General features: G+C 45.8%; 2 pseudogenes; both read left to right on the top strand.

Annotated features, from left to right (window-relative positions):
• Window positions 1-9,680: 9,680 nt before the first annotated feature.
• On the top strand, window positions 9,681-11,034 carry LOC136489860 (uncharacterized; annotated as a pseudogene).
• A 2,192-nt stretch (window positions 11,035-13,226) lies between these two features.
• Window positions 13,227-14,223, top strand: LOC136485908 (tropinone reductase homolog At1g07440-like; annotated as a pseudogene).
• Window positions 14,224-21,906: the final 7,683 nt, after the last annotated feature.

Below are 21,906 nucleotides of genomic sequence, written 5' to 3' on the forward strand. Positions count from 1 at the left end.
GATAAAGTGTTTTCACGAGAAATGAATGATAATAATTATAGAACAATAATAAACCAATAGTTTTCTTATTATGAAAGGTATTATTTGTCGGTAACAATTGATCATGTTTGAAGAAATCATTAACCTGATGTGTATAGTTTCAGAACTTGAACAATGTTAGTAAAATCAGGTAGTTACGAGAGGGACACATGATATAAAAGTAGTATCACCTATAAATGTTGCAATAGTAGTAAAATGGATAGTCCTCACACCTGCATCTCATCGCTAGATGGCACTGCAGCATCAGCTGAAGCATAGATGTACCTCTGGTACCGCTCAGTCTTAACCAGACTGATATTAAGGCAATAAAATAATGAATAAGTGATATTAAGGCTACTGTTGAAATGGTTGGTTTTGCTTATCCCTATCCAATGTTATGTGCACAGATATATGACTACAGCAAGCCAGAAAGCCACCAGCAACCTTTCAAACAGCAATTCACCAAGAGGAAAGGCACATCACCAGCAAGGCAGTTTAGTTAGCTTCTTCCAAATGTCATATATTAAAAAAACAGAGGAAGTACAAAGATTAACTAGGACCACATATAGTTAGACACATGTCAGCTTAGCAAGGAAATGTACATCTTGAAAGCTGTACAGCACAAACCAGGTTCAGGACAGGACAAGCCCAAGAGCTAAAAGAAAACCCCTAAGGAACAAAATAGGCTCATTGAGAACCCAGAGGCATATACTACAAAAAAGAAGAATTCCTACATAGGATTAGGTGAGATATGGCCCCCTTTTTTATCTTTAGGGGGGGCAGTAATATCTTCAAGTAAACTCAACATCACTCGAAGTAGTATACACCCTAGAACCGTACAGTATAGGTGGATGGTGCCCAGCAAGCTCAACCAACATTTGATCCATCTGATCAACTTCATCAGTGCCCTCTCTATTTCCCACACCATCATATCCATCATGTGAAATCAGCCCCTCACCATGCTCAGTCCAAGTTTCATAGTCTTCCTTAAAACCATGCCTACACAAATGCATCTCTATAGTGTATCTTATATGCCTAAAGTAGTTCCGACATTGTGCACAAGGACACTTAATAGTATCATTTTCAGCTACGCCAGGAATTGAAAATGAACTATTCAAGAATTCATTGGTTCCATCAATCCATTCATTTGAGGGAGCTTTGCCACGTTGCCAACCATTATACATCCATGTTCGGCTTGACATATTAACTAGTTCTGTTTCAAATATTAATATATTAGATATCACAACAAAGGAAGCTCAATTATTTTTGGTGCAAGGACAGACATTCCAAACTCAGACAAGTGGGCACACAAATAAAATGTAGAATAACAACATCGTCATACAACAAATAAAACTAGTGAACAAAGAAGTGTACCTTGAGTCTCACAGGTACTCAACAACTCTTCACTGTCTACCTCCAACAGGAACCTTCAGTCCTTGTTTAGCCCAAAATCTTTACTGCAGTACATCAGGGACATGAGATTAGAATTTCCAGTAAAAAAAATTCATGCTATTAGTGAGGCCACTATGGCTGATATGCTGCCTATAGGTACTGAATAGGTACATGTCATGAAAATATCAATATTATATATTCTAGAGGGAAGAGGGAATACAACTGGTGTCGGAAGCAATATGCGCAGGTATCTTCAATGACTTGGGTAGTGGAAGCAACGTGGATGTCTACGTGATAACCAAGGTACATGTTTTCTGTTTTTATTTTATAGTTCCAGGGCCAAACCCTGGTCCAGATCCATTGCAAAGGAACCAAAGTAACAAGCATTTACAAAATTTTAGAGCAGAGCATCCTCATCATGTGAGGGACATAGGTTAATCTCAAATGCCACACATGCAACAAAGGGAGACCTTTTCTGTAATCTCTAGAGAAAATGATCTAGGGGTTAGTTGAATTCCCCCCCCCCCCTGCATCCTATTCCTGGGATAACAACATCAAAGATGGGCCACAAAAAGCTACGGGGCAACAATTTGGTAAGCTATTATTAGAGAAGCATTTGACTGCACAAACATTATAGGAACACGAACCCATAATATCTTCAACCATGAAACATATTTGGCACAGTACAGTACATCAGAATCCACAAGACGCAAAGTATTGAATGGTAAAGGCAACCATTTGGCAACCATTTGTCGAACACATATGAACACTACCAAATAATAAGATCAGATGATGCGCAACAATTTACCGGCGGATATGTCGCAGGGAGGTCGCGTGCAGGTGCGTCGCCGGCAAATCTGGCACAAGCCTCGCCCGGCAGCGGGCCTGGGGAAGCGCACGGGAGGGGTCGTGCTGGAAGGGGCGATGTCTGTCGGCGGGCTGGGGTGGTGGCCGACAGCGCACAGGAGGGGCCGCGCCGAGAGCGCCAGCCGCGGAGAGGTGAACCTGGGGCGGCGCCACGGGAGGGGCCGCGCCGAGAGGGCCGGCCGCGAAGAGGCAGATCTAGGGCGGCGCGCCGGGATGTGCGCTGGACGGGAGGGAGACCAGGGGCTACGGCCGCCGGCGGGCTGGTGGCTACGGCCGTCGATGGGCTGGAGGCAGATCTAGGCGACAGTGGACCTAGGGCAGCGAGCGGCGGCCATAGAGCTGTGGTGCCTAGCGGCGGGCGGCGAGCGGCGAATGTGCAGATGGGGGTGGTCTTGTGCGGCGAGCGGCGGACTTGGAGCCAGGAGCGGCGGACTTGGAGGCTCTGCGGAGTTCGGCCTCGGTGGCGCGGCGCGTTTGGGATAGCGTCGGTGGCGGCCGCGGGACGATTTAGTTTTAGGGTGTTTTTGTTTTCGTTTTTTTTCACTCTCTTTTCTATTCTATACCGCGCCACTGTGCCTGTGTCTTTTTCTGTGAGTTAAAAACCCACAGAATAATTGCTATTTCTCTGTGGGTGTTCACTGTTTTTCTGTGTGTATTGTCACGCACAGAAAAATAACTCAATTATTCTGTCGGTTTTTATATATTTCTGTGGGGATTTTTTGAAACCGACAGAAAAATTACAATTTTTCTGTGTGTTTTGAGAAACACGCACGGAAAAAATCAACACGCACAGAAGTATTCGAGTTTCCAGTAGTGTTGGGCTAGAGGATGCACTACAACCTGTGGCCAAGGATCTAGAGGAATTGCGCTGTGACGAGGAAAACAATGAACATGCTGTTCCGATTGCTTCTTTCTCATGTCGCCACATTGGTGGAGGCAGACAAGAATTCTACCCTGGCACCACTGTCAGTCGCTCCTGCACCGTGCGATGCGCTGCTGAGCCCTGCTGTCTAGCGATCAACTTCTACGCCCTCTGCAGTCGTGCCTGTGGGTGATGATGTGGCCCAAGTAGCGACCCTGAGCGCTTAGCTAACAGCAGCGACTGTCGGATCACCTACAGTGCCCACGGCCTCCTTGTAGGGCTTTATCACATCCCTGAAGCTGCCATTGGATGAATCGCTGATGGCATCCCCCCGCGCCGGCTTGTATCGCGTCTTGACGACTCCGTGTTTGTCCCTAGGCGCAGTGACAGGTTAGCTGCCAAGTCCATCCACCGCGACCCAAACCCGGAGAAGCAGGCGAAGCGCGTCCTTCTCAACAAGTGGACATGCAGGCCAGCCAATGGGTCGTAGACACCGGATGCGGCCATTGCGGCGAAGTTCCATGAAATGTTTGCTGGGCTGCTTTCTGCCTCCATGTAGGCTGCCATGCGTGAGTTGTTTGCGATGGCTGGAACGCGCATGGGCGGAGTGCTGCCCCTGTCAGATTGAGCATGCCTAGTGGGCAGCGCTGACCCAGCTCTTTGGTCGCACAATTAGTTTCTTAGTTAATCAAACCAGTGTGCGTTCCACCGCCCTACGGTGCCTTTTATTTGTATTCAACCCCATCACTAATAGCATCTCACTGTGACGTGATATAGGACGTGTAAGCTTCTAAACTTCTTCTTAATGAAACACGTGCTAAGCACGTTCTCAAAAAAGTTCTTATAGATATTAATTGCACTCTTAGAAAAATAATTTACTGATGTGGTAGATTATTTATTGAAGAGAAAATTTAATAATGTGGCAGATTATTTATTGAAGAGAAAACCATTGCCTCTTGAGAAAACATTCCCCCGCGCTCGCCCACGTAGGGGAGTATTGTGTGAGCCTGATTGCTTGGCCTCCCCGCCACTAACTTTGTACGCCCTATCCCTACACGTGCTCCCACAAGTCTTCCCTCCCTCTACCTCCTAGATCTTGTTATTTCCGATCGCGGTCCGCCCCAATCGTCCATGGTGAGCCAAAACCCATCCACAAATCTCATAGAATGAATCGGTTAATGAAAACTAGTTCTTGGCGAGGCATTCGTGTCCCTAGAACCGGTGATGCTGTGACTCGTGTTGTTGTAACTCATGATCAAGATGCCAATGTTCCTACTGCTCATGCCACTGGACAGCTGCTCAGAATACCAGTGTTCCTAGCACCAACGCTCCCTCAACCAGTTCATCGCCTATCTTTGGATGGTGGACAATAACCTTTCCTGATGCCAATGATTCATCTTCTAGCAAAGAGTATGGTGCTACTGATTTGAATGAGGAAGCAACCATTGAAACATCTACAATCTCTCAACTTAGAAGATGGAGTTTGACTTGGTGCGGTCTCCATGATCATACTTTGACACAGGAGAGTGTAAGGCTAGTCTCAGTGAGAGTTTCATTTGCAGTTTAATAGCCCGCCACATATGCATTTGTGATGACATGGCAATGTTTTAATGAAGAGAGAGAAGAATTGACATTCATGGGGATGAAACTCTCTTAGCACGATTACCAACCCTCTATAAGTCATAGAATAAAATGTGTATGAAACCATAGAATGAACTTGCATTGAGAGTGGGTGTTTCATTAAAGTTTCATTTCATTCTATATGACATGGCAGTCTTGGAAACAACGTAATGAAACTATCCACTGAGACGGGCCTAAGTTGCACTTTTTTTTTGCTATAGAAAATACCTATCGAAACTATGCATTTGGAGTGGCGTAAGCGGAGCAGATATTTGCCATCTACACCCATACGCAAGTACACTACTTGTACTTGTACCGTTGTACCCTAGTACAAAATTAGTCAATAAGACGAGTATTATTGATATGTAACTGCTGATTTAGCCAATAATGATTGATGATGGGAGTTACCTATACCTAGTACTATCATTCTAGAAGGCCACTGGTCATGCATCCCACAAGGAGACAAGTGAGTTTGTTGCAAAGATGAATGCACCCGAAGATACTGACGGCGGAGCTAGCAATCGCCCTGCCATGTTATACATAGGGGTGTTAGGTTCATCCTCCTAAACTTTTAGTCGCTGTTCTATCGGATGTTTGACACATACATGGAGTATTAAATGTAAACTAATTACGAAACTAAATGCACATATTGAGACTATTTTGCGAGATGAATTTTTTAAGCCTAATTAGTCCATGATTTGACAATGTGGTGCTACAGTAACATGTGCTAATGATGGACTAATTAGTCTTAATAAATTCATCTCATGGATTACTGACGGATTCTGTAATTTATTTTTTATTAGTATCCGAACAGCCCATGTGACACCTCCTAAACATTAATCACCGGATCCAAACACCCACTTATATTATAGAGTTCTTTGTCTATGTAGAGTGGTCGTCTTTTTGCCGACATAAGTACCATTATTTTGAGATGCATTGACACTGGCAAATCAACTGATGGCCGGCTTATTAAGTCAACGCTGCATGCATTTGGCTTTATTTCTTAAGTTCTTCTCGTCAGATATCCCTACTACACAGATGATTTTTGTAGCAATGGCATATTTTCTTTTGTAGGGGCGGCCAATCACCAGCCACCCTTAAAATGTACGTGCCTATAACCTGTAGGACAAGCCGCCCCTACAAATGGACCGCTCCTCTAAAGTTTTGGGTGTAGTTTCCCACACAAAATATCGGCCCGCGCCCGTGACTTGAATACGTGGTGGAGGACGCGCTCTCGGGGTTCAAAGTATTGGCAGTCAAAAGCAAAGGAGGCAGGCCTTGTCAGTTTCAAAACAAAGGCATGGAGCGCCGCATGCACTAACTACTCAAAAGTTTTGTCCCACCCACACGCCATCTCTCCTCCTCTACATCCACTCACACATTTCCACCCCAAACAAGCGACATAGCAGCAGAGAGGCAATGCGGCCGGCTGCCGGTGCTCTCCATCGCCGTGGGCGTCGTCGTCTCCATCAACATGGCAGGCTCCCGGTGCGGCCGCATCCCCATGCTACCCGCACGGCCGATTCTCCCCGGCAGGCCACTACGGCGGCACTGGCAGACCCTGCGTGCGATCTCCTCGGTGGCGGCGGAACCGGCGCGGACCACGGCAGCCAAAGATTCGGTGAGGCGTGGTGGCTCGCACAGCGTACCCGGGGAGGCCTCTGGGGAAGCACAAGCATGGCCCAGTGCGACCTCTTGCATCTCGTCGGTGGCGGCACCGACGCGGGTGAGGCTAGCGTTGGTGCTGGCGGCGCCCGATGTTGGCGCGGCGGCAGTGACCCCGATGAGGGCCAGGCCAGCAGTAGCGGGCGGCGGCCCCGCTGCAGACCTGGCCGCGCGGCAACAAGTGTGGTGACCCGACGCTACCGCAGTGGGTGGCCAGCCACGCAGCGTTGGTCCTAGCGAGCAGCAGGGTTTCGGAAGGTGGGGCGTGGAGCAGCTGGTCGACCGCGGCTGGTGGCGTGGCGGCGGTCCCCGCCGAGCAGCGCGGTTTTGGACGGCCGGGCGTTGGCCCGGCTGGTCGACCGCGGCTAGCCACCATTATTTAGTTATTTTCAATCGTTTTGTAGAGGTGGTTCTCGTTTTTTAGCCGCCTCTAAAAACCTTGTTTTTGGGGGAGCCGCCTCTAAAAATCCACCATTTGTACAGATGCTTTGATAGGAGTGGCTGGCCCAACCGCCCTACTGGCTCAGCAGCCGCCCCTAAAATCACGACTGTAGTAGTGTGTAGCGTGTGTATATCAAACTAACAAGGGAGGAGTGGTATGTGGACGGCACTCAGAGAATTGTTTTTTTTGTTCACTTTCTTATATGCAATGCTTTAGTTAACCGTTGTCTGCAGAGAATTTTCAATCGTTAATTAATTGTTGATGTTTTGCAATGACAGACCAATTTACAATTCAAATCCCTGTCCGCTGTCATTAAAAATATACACACTAATGTCTATTCCAAGAATGAGGTAAAACCTACAAAGAACTTGTTGCATAAGCACACATATCTTAACCATTTTGCAGGGCATGTTTTGATACATGAGCTAATTACTAGCCAGCTAAAAAATTAGCTATAGTGCATTCAAAGAGTAGAGCTAATTGGTGGCTAATCTTTTGGCCAAGTGTCAACTAGTTGTTAGCAACTAGCTAGCCAACACAGTTGAAAAAAACAAGCTAGCTAACCATAACTAATTTGGACTAATTTTTAGTTAATCGGTATAAATTATAGTTTTCTTATCCATATTTCCTGATGGGCAGTAAAAGTCTGGATCATTTGACCCAAGTTGCTTAGTTAACTTACCGGGCAATCATAGTTTGATTCTCGAGATATTTGAAAATTTGTTGTAAATAAGTACCCAGCGAAGTATTTCGCTGGTAGCCTGATATGGACAGCCAAGCGGATCCTCGTTTCAATTTAACTATTCATAATATTTTATTATAAGGGCATAGGGTATTATATATTTTTTGGCATGCATATTGCGGTCTCAAGATTCACAACCCAATAGATCTTCGAAATAAATGGGGTAAACATAACCTCGTTTTGTTACTAAACCTATCTTTGTTAAGAAAAGTATGGCAAAGCCCCAAAAAACGGGTACAAATAAAGGAATATGGTGATTTTCTGGTATATATATATATATATATATAAACTGAATTAAGTTGCAGGTGATTCAATGGACATTTGGTAGAGGGTACACATTTTTCTTGTCCCTAGCTTTGCCTATTTATTTAGTTATAAATATGAATATGTTCTTTGCTTACCTTTGCATATTCAGTTGATTGTGCATTATGTATGTTGGAAACTCTGACATTAGCTGGTAAAGTCAACTCCTATTATTAACAAATCTTTCGTTTACTTGGATAGTGCCTTTTTTTTGTAAGCGTGTGGTTGGCGGTGACGACGTGTTGCGCCCTTGGAGTTTGCATTGTTAAACCGCAATGAAAAAAATTGGGTGCACGATGGCATCCATACAAATTCTAATCTTAATCTTTAACACATAAAATTTGGAATAGAAGTATCAGGACAAATCATCGTTTAACTATAAGTAGGTGAAATGAATAAGCTTTGTGTCTATGTGGCATGTACTAATTTGTTACGTCGATCCCAAGTGATTAACATAGGGTTAACAACCAGCCCACCACCACTGCGCCGTCTAGGGCCACTCGACGTATTCCTCTCTGGTGAGTCTGCTGGGGACAAAAAGGGAGTGTGGACTCATTTTTCTTTTACAATACTTTTTAGATTTAGTTTGTTTAGGGTTTACAACAAATAAAAGTATCGATGAAATCAGATGATTTTGTGTTAGGATCTTGTTATCTGCGATGACTTTGGTTATTGCCATGACAAGGGGCGTTGATTTCATAGGCAGGTGGCCAATTTGCGGCCACCGTCTGGAAGTGCCATGTTGTCACTCGATCCTCGTTGCTCAGTGTAATATTGCCGCACCTCCGCATGAAGATGGAGGGTAGGGCCGGGAGGTAAAAAGAAGTGAGAGACCAGGTGAGAGACACCACTACAGGAAACTGGATCTTTGCCGAGTGCGTAGAGGTTTGCCGAGAGGCAAAACTCGGGCACTCGGCAAAGATCCACTTTGCCGAGCGCCAAACCCAGCACTCGGCAAAGGACGATTTGCCGAGTGCCTGACTCTCGGCGAACTCAGGCACTCGGCAAATTAGTTCTTTGCCGAGTGCCGGGCTCTCGGCAAACATGGGCACTCGGCAAAGAGTGCCAGGGGCAAACGGCATCCATGGCCGCCACCTTTGCCGAGTGCCTGCCGTTAGGCACTCGGCAAAGACCTGCCACGTGGCCAGCTCGGGGGCCACCAGGCCGGCTCGCCTTTGTCGAGTGCCACGTGGTCGGCACTCAGCAAAGGACCTCTTTGCCGAGTGCCAGACCTAGCACTCGGCAAATAATTTTTTTTTTTGGTTTTGGCCGCCAGTTTTTTTTTGAAGCATTCCTACAGTACCATGATCAACATGTTCAAATTTGGCACATTTTTAGTACATTTTGCTATATTTTTCACTTTATTTCGATTTGTTGAATTTTTCCGGAAAATGTAGGTTTGAACTGCGGGTGCATCGAATATTCGATTTGAATGATTCAAAAAATGATATTCTTGTTTTTGAGTGTAAAGTTAGGCCAAATCCATGAACTGACCCAAAATTTCGATCAACGTGCGCACGGAGCAATGCCACCATCTTCCGTGCGGGCGGTTTTTTAATTCTAAAAAATGCAAACGAATTCCGAAAATCGCAAAACTTGTCGAGATGTCATGATATCGTATGCGTATGCTGTGGTCAAAATTTCAAAAAGTTTTGAGCACGTTGCACGTACGATGTTCACAAACCAGTACATCCCCACATGTGACTCGGACCGGCAGTTCCTCTTCCTCGTCGGACTCGGACCACGGGGGCGAGGCGACACCAGGGGAGATGCCTTCCTCAGGTTCGAACAAGGTCTACTCGTGCGGGCTCTCGTCCCTCCCTTCAGCACTGCTCGCGCCTTCCCGTCGCCCGGTGATTCGACCCTGCGGTGACAAGTAAGTAACCATTGCTGTTTTCACTACTTGTTCATATGACATGTTGAAAATCGTACTTCAGACTAACAATTCTTCTTAATGACTGGTGCAGTAACTGGACGATGGTGAGCGGAGGGGGCAATGCACGCCATGTCAATGGCATCCAGAGCCTCCTGCTTCGGAAGCACTACCCTGGCAGGGTCACCCACGCCGGGGTGACAGGGCCGCCCTAGTCATGGGAGCACTTCGCCAGCGTCGTGGACCCCGACCACGGCACCCTTGCGACGAGGATCAAGAGGGAGTTCTGGGTGAGTCTTCATCGCACCACATTGCTCAATACTACGCATTCGTTGGACGTTCTTGAAATAATGAAATGATACAAGATGTCTGTATGCAGGACTACTTCACGTGAGAGGATGGGAAACAGGCCGAGGCGGCGCGAGTGCAGGACAAGGTCTGCAGAGAGCGACTTAAGGACCTGTACCACGAGGGGCGTATCCAGTGCATCATCACCTACAACGCCGACGTGCTGGCCGGGTGGTGAGGAAGAGGGAAGCCAGGCAGATGATGCTCCAGAGGGAGACCGACCTCACTAGGGAGCAGTACCTCCAGGTAAGTAGGAAACATTCATTCTGATTCCTTCCATGAAAAATAAGTAGGCTTCAATTCATCTTCTGACATGTCAAATACTTGATGTCATGCAGATGTGTCCTGCTTGGTGCTCCAAGTACAAAGACTGCTGGGTGGACATCGTGAACATGTGGGTCTCGGAGGACACGTACACTCAGCGCAGAAGCCGTCGGAGGTGCCACCTGGAGATGAAAGGGCCGTCACACCACCAAGGGAACCGGCCCCTCCCAGTCTACATGGAAAGATGGGTTCGCTTCTGTTGATCTATTTATTTATTTATTCTAGCGCTCAATTGTCATTACTTGTAATCATCTTTGTGTTTTCCTCGCAGTCCCAGTCGCATGGTGGCCAGGAAATCAACGAGTTCATGGGGTACGCCCTGGCTCACAAGGGCCCAGCGACAGCGGCGGACAACGTCTACAACCCGGAGGACGGGGCCGACGCGTACACCAACGCAAGCGTCTACCCCAAGCTTGCCGAGTACACCTCGGCGGCTCACACGAGCCATGGGGAGGACTTCGATCCGGCCACCCAACCCCTGGATACGAACCTCGTGATGAGGTTGGGAGGAGGGAAGCAGCACGGCCGGTACTGGATGGCCAACAACGCAATCGAGTCGTCCTTTGTTCCCAGACTAAGCCAGATTCGACAAACCAGCACGAGCTCCTCCAACATCCCCATAGCACCTCGGCAGCCGAGCTCCACGCAGATGATGGCAGCATTTTAGGTAAGTACATTTTTATTCGTCGTTCACTGGTTTTACACAAGTACCTGGCCTTTGCATTGTTTAAACCGCGCGGGTGTAATATTGCAGGCCCAGCTGGCAGAGTTGCAGGCCTAGCAGATGGTCTAGGCGGAGGCCCATCTGCGGCAGCTGGAGGCTGTCCAGCAGCACTCGACGCGTCAGCTGCAGGACGTGGCGGCCTACTTTCAGGGCCTTCAGATCCCGGGTTTGGTCCTGCCTCCGTTGCCTCCCTCGCTGTTCGCTCCACCCCCCTGCTCCTAGTCCTACAGGGACTCCGGTGAGTATATATGGTTGTTTATTGCTTTAGCTTGTGCGGCCATCCTGCAGGTACTAATGAGATCGCTTCTCCTTTGTGCAGGCACAGTCGGCGGGTTCGAACCTGACTCCTCCAGGTGGCCCTTCTCCACAGCACGGGTGGCCGGTTGGCACGGTTGGCCCGACTCCACAGTACACGTGGCCAGGTGCCGTTCCTCCGTCTACGCAGCACGGGTACTCCGGGTGGACAGGCGGCCATCTTCCGCCGCCTGGGTGGACGTTCTAGGGTGGCCCTCCACAGCAAGGGTGGCCTTCGTGGCCATCTGGGAGCTCTTCACACTCTGGGGGCCATGGGGACCAAGGGACGCAGTAGGTACCTCTCATTTCACTTTTGGACTTGTGATGGTTATGTTGGACTAGTGATGGATTGGCTTCTGTGAGGGTTATGTTGGACTAGTGATGGATTTGTATGGATGTACTTGTGATGGATGGATGGATTTGTTACGGATGAACTTGTGGATGGATTTGTGTTGAATTGTATGAATGGAATGTGATATATATGTGTGTTGAATATATGTGATATTGCATGGATGGAATGTGAAAAAAACTGAAAAAAAATTTACCCAGATTTGCCGAGTGCAAACACTCGGCAATGCTGGGGAAGTTTTTCCTAGCACAACAGCTTTGCCGAGTGCTGACAGGCACTCGGCAAAGTGACAATAAGTTTGCCGAGTGTCAGCACTCGGCAAAGATTGTTTCAAAAAAAATTACTTTGCCGAGTGTCTGTCAGACCGGCACTCGGCAAATATTATTTTTTTAAAAAATTTAAAACTCTTTTCCGAGTGCCTGCCACGTCAGCACTCGGCAAAGAAACCGGTAGATGACGGTGGACGTTAACTTTGCCAAGTGCTGACATGGCACTCGACAAAGGCTTTGCCGAGTGCCAGACAGGTGGCACTCGGCAAATAATTCTTTGCTGACTAAATCTTTGCCGAGTGCTCTTGCCGAGTGCGGCACTCGGCAAAGCGTTTGCCGAGTGTAGAGCGGGCTTTGCTGAGTGCGGCCTGCACTCGGCAAAGAACCAGAATCCTGTAGTGCACGTTTGTAGATAGAAGAGAGAGCTGGAGGGAAGGTGGGTGCCTGTTTTTGGAGATATGAATAGCCTGTTTTGTAGTACCCTCGAGGAGTTCAAAAAAACATGGAGTTAAGGTCCGTCCACCTTTGTTGCTAGAGAAGAGTTCTTTCAGTTGGCATGTTTGGTTTGTCAAACTGGGAGCATAGCTGCAAAACCTAAAGTGGATCATAAATAGGCCCTAACTAAACCCTCTGTTAATAGATTTATAAATATGGTTGTTTTGGACTGCCCCCATAAGTAAACCCTAAGAATATTTTTTTATTAATCAGGGAAGTCATTGGCTGCTCGTTGCTCATGTCAACAACTTCAGACAGTTTGACACGTACGCATGACAGGTTCAACGGCAGTGGAATTTATACAAATTTATAAATATTTTGTTCTCTGGACGGATGCTTGGAATAAACCAGCAGTGGGTGGGCGGCCGTCTTCTTGTGCGCCGTATCTGTCCCGGCCGTCGGATGACTAAAACATGGTCTTACCCTAGTTTATTCAAAGTCAGCGCAGCTCTGCTTAGTGCGCAACTGCACATTTCAATGGAGGTGCCATCCGGTCAGATCACTATAAATACATGCTGCATGGATGTGGAGTAGCATCTCATCCATCCCATTTGCACTCTACATCCATCGACGATCACTCTAATTCTGATCTTTCGTACATTATACATTTATACAAGTCAAGAGATTGAGAGGAAGAAGATGGTGGCTGCGCGCATGAGCAGGGCGGCGCGGTGGAACCTCGCCAGTGCGACGGCGCTTGTCACCGGCGGCAGCAAGGGCATAGGGTACATTACGTGCTCTGATGATCTCTTGATTGGGATCTACTAGTACGTTTGTACGAGTTCACTTACATTACATTAACATGCATGGCAGGCACGCGATCGTTGAGGAGCTAGCGGGGTTCGGCGCGCTGGTGCACACGTGCTCACGGAACGCGGCGGAGCTGGAGGAGTGCCGCCGGCGGTGGGAGGAGAAGGGGCTGCAGGTCACCGTCTCCGTCTGCGACGTGTCCGTGCGTGGCGACCGGGAGGACCTCATGGCAACCGTGAGGGCCACCTCCGGCGGCAGGCTCGACATCCTCGTGAACAACGCGGGGCAGTCGATGTTCAAGGACACGCTGGAGTGCACCGGCGAGGACTACTCGAGGATCATGGCGACCAACCTCGAGTCGTGCTTCCACCTCAGCCAGCTCGCGCACCCACTCCTCGCCGCCGCCGGCGGTGGTGGTAGCGTTGTTAACATCTCCTCCATCGCTAGCTTCATCGGGCTCCCGGCGCTCGCCGTTTACTCCATGACCAAGGGCGCCATGAACCAGCTCACTCGGAGCCTCGCCACGGAGTGGGCCAGCGACAGCATCCGCGTCAACTGCGTCGCGCCTGGGGGCATCAGGACTGACATCAGCAGTGATGTAAGCTTTAATTTTAATCTCAGTCAGCTCCTTCCTATGCATATTTTTGTATGTTAATCTTTTCAACTAAAAGCTATAAATGTTATTATTACATGATTATATATGACCTCATGGGATGATTGATTTATTTTGGATTGATGAGCAGAAGACGATAGACCCGGAGCTGGTGAAGAAGGAGATGGCGAGCCGGAGGAGGTGGCGTCCATGGTGGCATTTCTCTGCATGCCGGCGGCTTCCTACATGACCGGCCAAGTCATCTGCATCGACGGCGGCCACACCATAGCTTAGCTTGTTAGCTAGTCCACTTGTCACGTTCATCGTGTATGTATGCGTACATGACAGACCAGCTGCCGGCACACGTACATTCTGTCTGTACATTTGCATGCATTGTGCTGAGGATGATTTTCTCGTTCTTATTTGTAATCTTCTTGCATCAAATGCATCGTTTAATATAATCTAGTTTTCCTGTGTGAAAGTAAGTCCGAACCTAATGGTTTCAATTGTTTTTAGTCAATCACAAGTAGTAGTGACCTGCTAAGTTGACACCACTAACCGAGCTATATAATGCACCACCGGCTCTTATATCTTACTACATAGATAAAGTAATGGCACCGTTGACATTACTTTTTATAGCAAGATGTCAAAGGTAACAATTACTACTGTAGATCTATAGATCAATGCCAAATCCATACCCGATATTAACGCTGAAATCAGACCCGGCACAGGGTAACCGGCAGTGATAGACTTCCCTATCACTGTCGTTTTCCAAACCCAGCAGTGTAAGGAGATATCACACTGTCGGGTCACTGTCAGGCCAAACATCTACCCAGAAATGAGAATATGATTCTCATTGCCAAGTCGGTGGCATTTACCTAGTGTTGGTGGGTGACTTAACCGAACTGACAGTAAAAATGTATTTCTACCAATGGTAAGGTCATCGCCAGTGGAAATATCCTATTTTCACTAGCCTTTTATACTAGCGGTTAAAAACTGGTGCTAGTAGAAATCAATTTATACCCACCAAAAAAATAGTTTTTGTACTAGTGAAACAATGGAAATGGACATGGGTTACTTTTTTTTTTGTTTGGCGAGAGGAGGTGATAGACTAAGGTTGAAGAACCTTACCAGGAGGTAGTTGGTCGACGGGACAACCATCATTCTTCATACATAACGAATGTAATTTTCATTCATTTACATAACCCTTTATTTGTCTATAAATTAGTCTGAATTAATTTATTTATGAATTAAAGCTTATATGTGACCTTAGATTACTTATGTTGAAATAAATCGTTGTGCTCTAGAGGCTCCACTAACACTTGAATGTTATATGCAATGTGAGTCGAAAAACGTGTGCTGTGTAGAGACCCCAAAATGTTTCACTCAACACAAAATTCGTAAATGTTCTATCTGCGTCTAAATGACTCATGTGTTTCCTAATATCACAATATAGATGATCCACATATATATCTTTTTGTTTGATGCTGATGAGCAATAAATTTTGTTAAAGTCCTTGCAAAGGTGCCAAATTAAGAGCAGTCACCATTCGTGAAAAGCTAGAAAGAAGGTAGTACAAAATTTATACCAAACTTTTTACCTTTTGGTATCTTCTGTAGAAAGGCTCGCTCCTGCTCACCCTCACATAGAATTTTTACCGGCCTTAGCCTTTTGGTATTTTTGTGCTGTTTCAACTGAGCCAGCCAAAATGGGCAATTAAATTGTGTTGACTTGGTTCACTTACACTAAGAAAACAGAATATTCTGGATTTGACACAATTATCTTGTGTCGAGTTGCATCACTTGCTGACACGTATGCACCTTCGACATCATTTGACTTCGGTTTGGCTCTTTAAAAAATCTCAGCTTCATCTCCTTGCGCGTGATCACCACTACTACGAGCTTGTCTGCATACCCATATGTACCGTATCTTCTACAATAAGTAATATATGACAGTATCCCAGTCTCTATAGTAGGCCATTTCTATATAAGATTAATTAGTATCAGTTTGTGACTTGTGAGCTACCCTAATCATGCTCATGGGAGTTAACTCTAACAGCCACTCCAGTTGTTAGCAGCCTCAGGGGCAACACACCACTTAGATATATATATCCATATATGTAGGTCAATATCTTGATGCAACGATGAATGCACCCAAAGATAGTGACGGTCGAGCAAATCCCCCTGCCATGTTCCTCTTACATAGTTCCTTTTTTATATTTATATTATATTAGAGTGTTCCTTGTTTATATTTATATTATACTAGGGTCTTCTTGCCGACATACGATTCAACACACACTATATATATGCATGAATTTGATGCTCAGATAGCAAGAAAAAAAAATAATACATGAGAATCATTATTTGCGATACGTTGACACTGGACAATCAATGACCGGCTTAGGTCAATGACACATTTGATTTTTGTAACTTTTTGTCATCTAGCTCAAATGGCCAGATGGAACTTTCTTTTGAGTATCTCAAAGAAACAGAAATGATATCGACGGCACACCGAGATTGCTCTGTATCCAATGTAGTCGCTAGCTGGGCCATGTATAGCACAGATAACACATTCTAGGCCGAATGTCGTTCTCATGCAAAACTGTTTGTTAAACATGTACACTAATAGAAAATATAAAACTATTAGAAATCGTCTCACAAATTTCAACATCTGATGCATGCATTTCATCCTTAGATGGATAGTAGTATATATGGAACCGGTCTAAGAAATGAAGTGCAAGAATTCCGGCTGAGAAAACGCAAAGAAATTGAGCTCAATGTGCACTGGAGTGCACTATTGAAGCTCTCCGATGAAAGCACCAAAAGATAACATGAAGTCAAGTCTGAGGCTAGCTGCTGAAGAGTGCACCAGTACCCTTCGATGTGTTAGAAACGATAGGCAATATAAACGACGAAGAACAGTAGATCAAACACAGGGGACATGCGATTTTAACGTGAAAAACCCTTCTAAGGAAGAAGGGAAAAAACCACGGGCACCAGCCAGCAAATCTTCACTATATCGGGTGAGGTTACAAACGTCGGGGATTTACAACTTTTTGTTCCCAACACGACGGCTTACATGAAGTATATAGCTGGAAAACCCTAATAGACGACGATCCTCTTCGCTTCGGCCCAAGCCTCCCGGCGACAGGCCTCGCTTCGCTCTAGCAGAAATTAGCCTTTTATCTTGTACATAACTGAATTTGGATCACAACTCAATAAACTCCACCTTGAGACAAATTCCTTCTTGTAGCATAAAACGAACCTTCACCCTGAAACAACAAAGAAATACTTCCGGTGCCAAATAGCCTCTCAAGCTAAATAGTTATACCAACTAAGCTTGAGCAAAGCTCAAACTTAGCAACAGGAACTGGCTTTGTCAACATATCAGCAGGATTATCATGTGTGCTTATCTTGCATACCTTCAGCTTACCTTGCGCGACAACATCGCGAACATAATGGTATTTGACATCAATGTGCTTCGTTCTCTCATGGAACATCTGATCTTTAGGGAGACATATAACACTTTGACTGTCACAAAATAAATTAATGCAAGAATCATCTCCACAAAGCTCAGCAAACAAACCCTTCAACCAAACCGATTCTTTACATGCTTCAGCAACAGCCATATATTCTGCTTCAGTGGTAGACAGGGCAACAACGGGCTGCAATGTTGCCCTCCAACTCACAGCACAACCACCAATAGTGAACACATAACCTGTGAGAGATCTTCTCTTATCTAAATCAGTAGCAAAATCTGAATCCACGTAGCCAGTGAGTCCCTTACCAGTCTTGCCAAACTTCAAACAAGCATTTGTTGTGCCACAAATGTACCTGAAAATCCACTGAACAACCTTCCAATGTTCTTTACTAGGATTAACCATGTATCTACTAACCAAACTCATAGCATATGATAAATCAGGATGAGAGCAAACCATGGCATACATCAAAGAACCAACATCACTAGAATATGAAACTCTTGACATGTACTCAAAATCCTCATCAGTACTAGCACATTGTAAAGCTGATAATTTGAAATGAGAAGGAATAGGAGTACTAACAGACTTTGCATCATGCATATTGAAATGATAAAGAACTTTCTTAATGTAACTTTATTGACTAAGAAATAATAAACCAGAATTTATGTCTCTTGTAATCTCCATACCTAGAATCTTCTTAGCAGCACCAAGATCCTTCATCTCAAACTCACTACTCAACAGTTTCTTCAACGTAGTGATTTTTTTCTTGCTCTTGGCAGCAATCAACATATCAACAACATATAACAGCAAATATATATAGGTGATCCATCAACAAATTTAATGTACACACAGCTTACATGAAGTATATATAGATGGAAAACCCTAATAGGCGACGATCAAGCCTCCCGGTGACGGGCCTCGCTTCGCTCCAGCAGAAATTAGCCTTTATCTTGTACATAACTGAATTTAGATCACAACTTAACACGATGGGGCATCAAAACTTCAGTACAAAGAATACTACACAGTCGTAGTGGAGAAGATAAATATCATTAGAGCTCTCCAACGTGCAAGGCATCGGGTGAGCACCAGAAGATAAGGTGTGATCCAGTGAAGAAATGAAGGCTAGGACAATGAACACTCTCCATTGTGGCACTGGAAACATCACTGGGGAGATGAAGTAGCCAACGTCGGATTCCAATGGCTAGTACATATGGCATCACCAAACATCTCTGGCTCTCGCTACAAAAGTGGAGTTCGTGCACAATTGCTAGTTTGGGAAGTTGGGGTTATATATACGCCTGTACATGGTCATTTCTGGGCTGTTAGAGTGTGCTGAAGCGGCTATTGAGTTGATGCTTTCGTCCAAGTGCTTAAAGGAAATTTAGGTGATTAGTGTTAGTGCTTTGTGAAGGGCTTATGCTAGTTTAGACCACAGAATAGAACTTTCTCTAGGCTTATTCTTAGTGCTTAGTGACGCCTACATAGCTCTTGCTACTCGGTGCTTGCACGCACCTAGCTTGTACTCCAAGGATCTTGTAATCTTGTGAGGTCACACCAATTGTGTCCGTGGTGTAGCCGCCGATAGTGTACCAAGGGAACGAGACTTATGGAGTATTGGTCGGAAGCTCGGTTGTGAAGACAGTGAGGAGCGGTCCAGGAGAAGGACAGATGGGGACCCACTTACTGTACGTAGGGAAGTCCCATGAGCTATGCACGGAGTTACCCAACCAGGAGCTTAGCCCTTCCTAGTCTAGCTTGCTAGGTTAGTTGATAGCATTGGACCTAGGGTGCAAAACTCTTTTGCATTAGAGATAGAAACACTTAGCAAAACCGTAGTGCACATTTTAGATAGTATCTTGCATAGGTTTTGATATGTATATTTTAGAGGCAATTAGTTTTAAGTTACCTAGTCCCCCCCCCCCTCTTAGGCATCATAGACCCTGCAGTTGTGTTGTCATCTAAATCATAGAAACCATGTGTGACCATGCATATGGTCACATGATCCGTACAATCAAGAGCAATGGTATGCCCTCTACTAGGTCACTAGCTTATATACTAGCAGCTTGGATGTCAGATACCATTTGGATTTACCCCGGGCTAACCTGTCCTTGAGAGATTCACCTATTCATGAATAAGTGGGGTTTTTTACAACTACTGACTAAATCCTTCATGGTTTCCCTGCAAACAAAAGAAGATGTGTGCTTTATCAGGCAACATTTTTGGACTTGTTCAACGGAGATGACTAAAGCAGGCTCATGCCAAGACATTGTCAAGATTGCAACAACCTGATCACAAAGGACACAGGAGCTACTTTGGATGATACGACCCGTAGGTATTACCACAGAGGACAAACCTGGCTTCCTAGCTATAGTGTTGGCTAGTATGAAGCCCCCCTAAAATATGAGGCGCCAAGCAATACAATCGACAAACCCTGGACATTTGGTATACCTCCCCACATGGGCCAGAACCTATAGAAACTTTGTGTACTATGTCTGACCATCAAGTTCTTATTGTCATGGTACGCCCCATAATTATCAACCCATGACAAATACACTGACAAGTACCAATAGGGTCTGTAGCCACAATAGGCTGGACCCGTTTTCATTTGTTTCTAAGGCTAGTATTTGTGTGTTGCTCTGAAGTAAGCAAAGTTAACGCTAATCTTTAATGTCACAAATACACTTGGCTACAAGGTGGACATTGAACCCTGTATATCCTTCTATACTTTTTTTTTGTCTTCGATCCTCGAACCAAATTTGATTTGAAGTTAATCACCTCTCCTTCCCCATAAAATTTGATATTGTGGAATACTCAAAGCTACATTGGTGTCTTTATGCTTGTTGATTTATCTATGTAGCTAAAGACTGTCAACATTTACCCTCAATGGGTCTTGGCGCCTAGGACAGTGCCTATGTAAAAAGAATAGGCCCTAGGGGCATCACTATAATTCATTATCTCCAATACTTATAATTATATATTCACGGACTGGTGATGAGATCTGAGTTTTTCCTAGTCAAAATGGTTTGTGTCCCACTCTTTCTTCCACTTATCTCCAAGCATTAATATCTTTTCCTACTTACTCTCCTCCTCTTTCATGCACTTATCTCCAAACATTAATCTCTCTTCATATTGACTCTCTGCCTAAGGTTAATGAAATCCATGATTTGTGATGGCACCACCAACTCTAAATTTTGTGTGCCATGTGGTTTGTGAATAATGTTTTGTTTTATAGGCTAATGGTTCATGTAGGAAATTATGATGGATTTTCTTTTTGTATAATTACCTAGCTTGTTTAATACCCCTAAAAATATCATTTTGGTCCCTGATCTCCTATGGTGTTCGAGTAGAGGTCCAAAGCCTTCCACACCACCTCTAGATGCCTATGTGTCTGTATTAGCATGAATGAAAATTGCTAAAAAGTATCTCCTTCCCTATCCACTCCATTTTCCTCCTTCGCACCGCACGCAGACTCCACGCACGCCTCTATGTTCTGCATCTCGGCCATTGTGCTTGCCTGCGTCACTCGCCCCTCATCGGACTAGCATGATGTGGCATGGCATGGGGTGGCCCGGATGCGCCACGGTTGGCATGACAGGGCTCATATTTAGAGCTCTAGCTTGTTAGCCAACTCCCACTTTTCCACCTTGACCCGAGCTATTGGAGTGCGCCAATATCTTTGCCACGCTCTTATTCTTCCTATGTGCTCGCTCTTCAATCCAATCCAAGCTAGAGCCCCACGTCCTACCACTGCTTCATCACTATGGGGGGTACGACCCCTGATACCCACGGCAGGCCACATGGGCTACGCCCCCAGGGGTGGCCCAGCCCACAAGACGACGGCGTGCACGGCACTAGTTGACGTGCACCGCAATATATTATATAGTACCAAATAGGATACTTTCCTTGTAACCCTACCCCTCCAGAGTATATAAGGAGAGGCAGGGGTCCCATAGTCGACATCTACATACATCTCAATGCAATACAATGGAACACAGGATGTAGGTATTACGTCATACTGACGGCTAAACCTGTCTAAATCTTGTGTCTCGATTCTTGTATTACCATCTAGTTCGTATCACGCGCACGCCCACTGATCAATCTACCTTCATGGGATACCCCTCGGTGGACTGCCGAGCATCTTTTGTCAACAGTTGGCGCCCACCATGGGGCTCATGCGCGCTGATCCCTAGCGAACCAGATGGTGTAACTCAAGATCAACATCCTTCGACAACCATGGTGCATGTCTTCGTACGCTGATTGACACCGCCAAGCTCCGACTACGTTCGTCCTACTCCAACACGAGATCAACTTCATTCTAGCTGTCAAGCGAGCTGCCCGCGTCACCGACCAGATAACGCCATGCGCCGCCAACCAGACATTCTGTCTAAAGCTAAGTCACGCTTTAATATTCTTCTAAATATTCTCCAATCTTCATATATCGCTATGATGTTTCTCCGAGCTATTTTCTCCATGTTTGCTCTCCAAACGATTTTCTTTCA

Source organism: Miscanthus floridulus, chromosome 10 (assembly GCF_019320115.1).
Source record: "Miscanthus floridulus cultivar M001 chromosome 10, ASM1932011v1, whole genome shotgun sequence".
Taxonomy (NCBI): Eukaryota; Viridiplantae; Streptophyta; class Magnoliopsida; order Poales; family Poaceae; genus Miscanthus; species Miscanthus floridulus.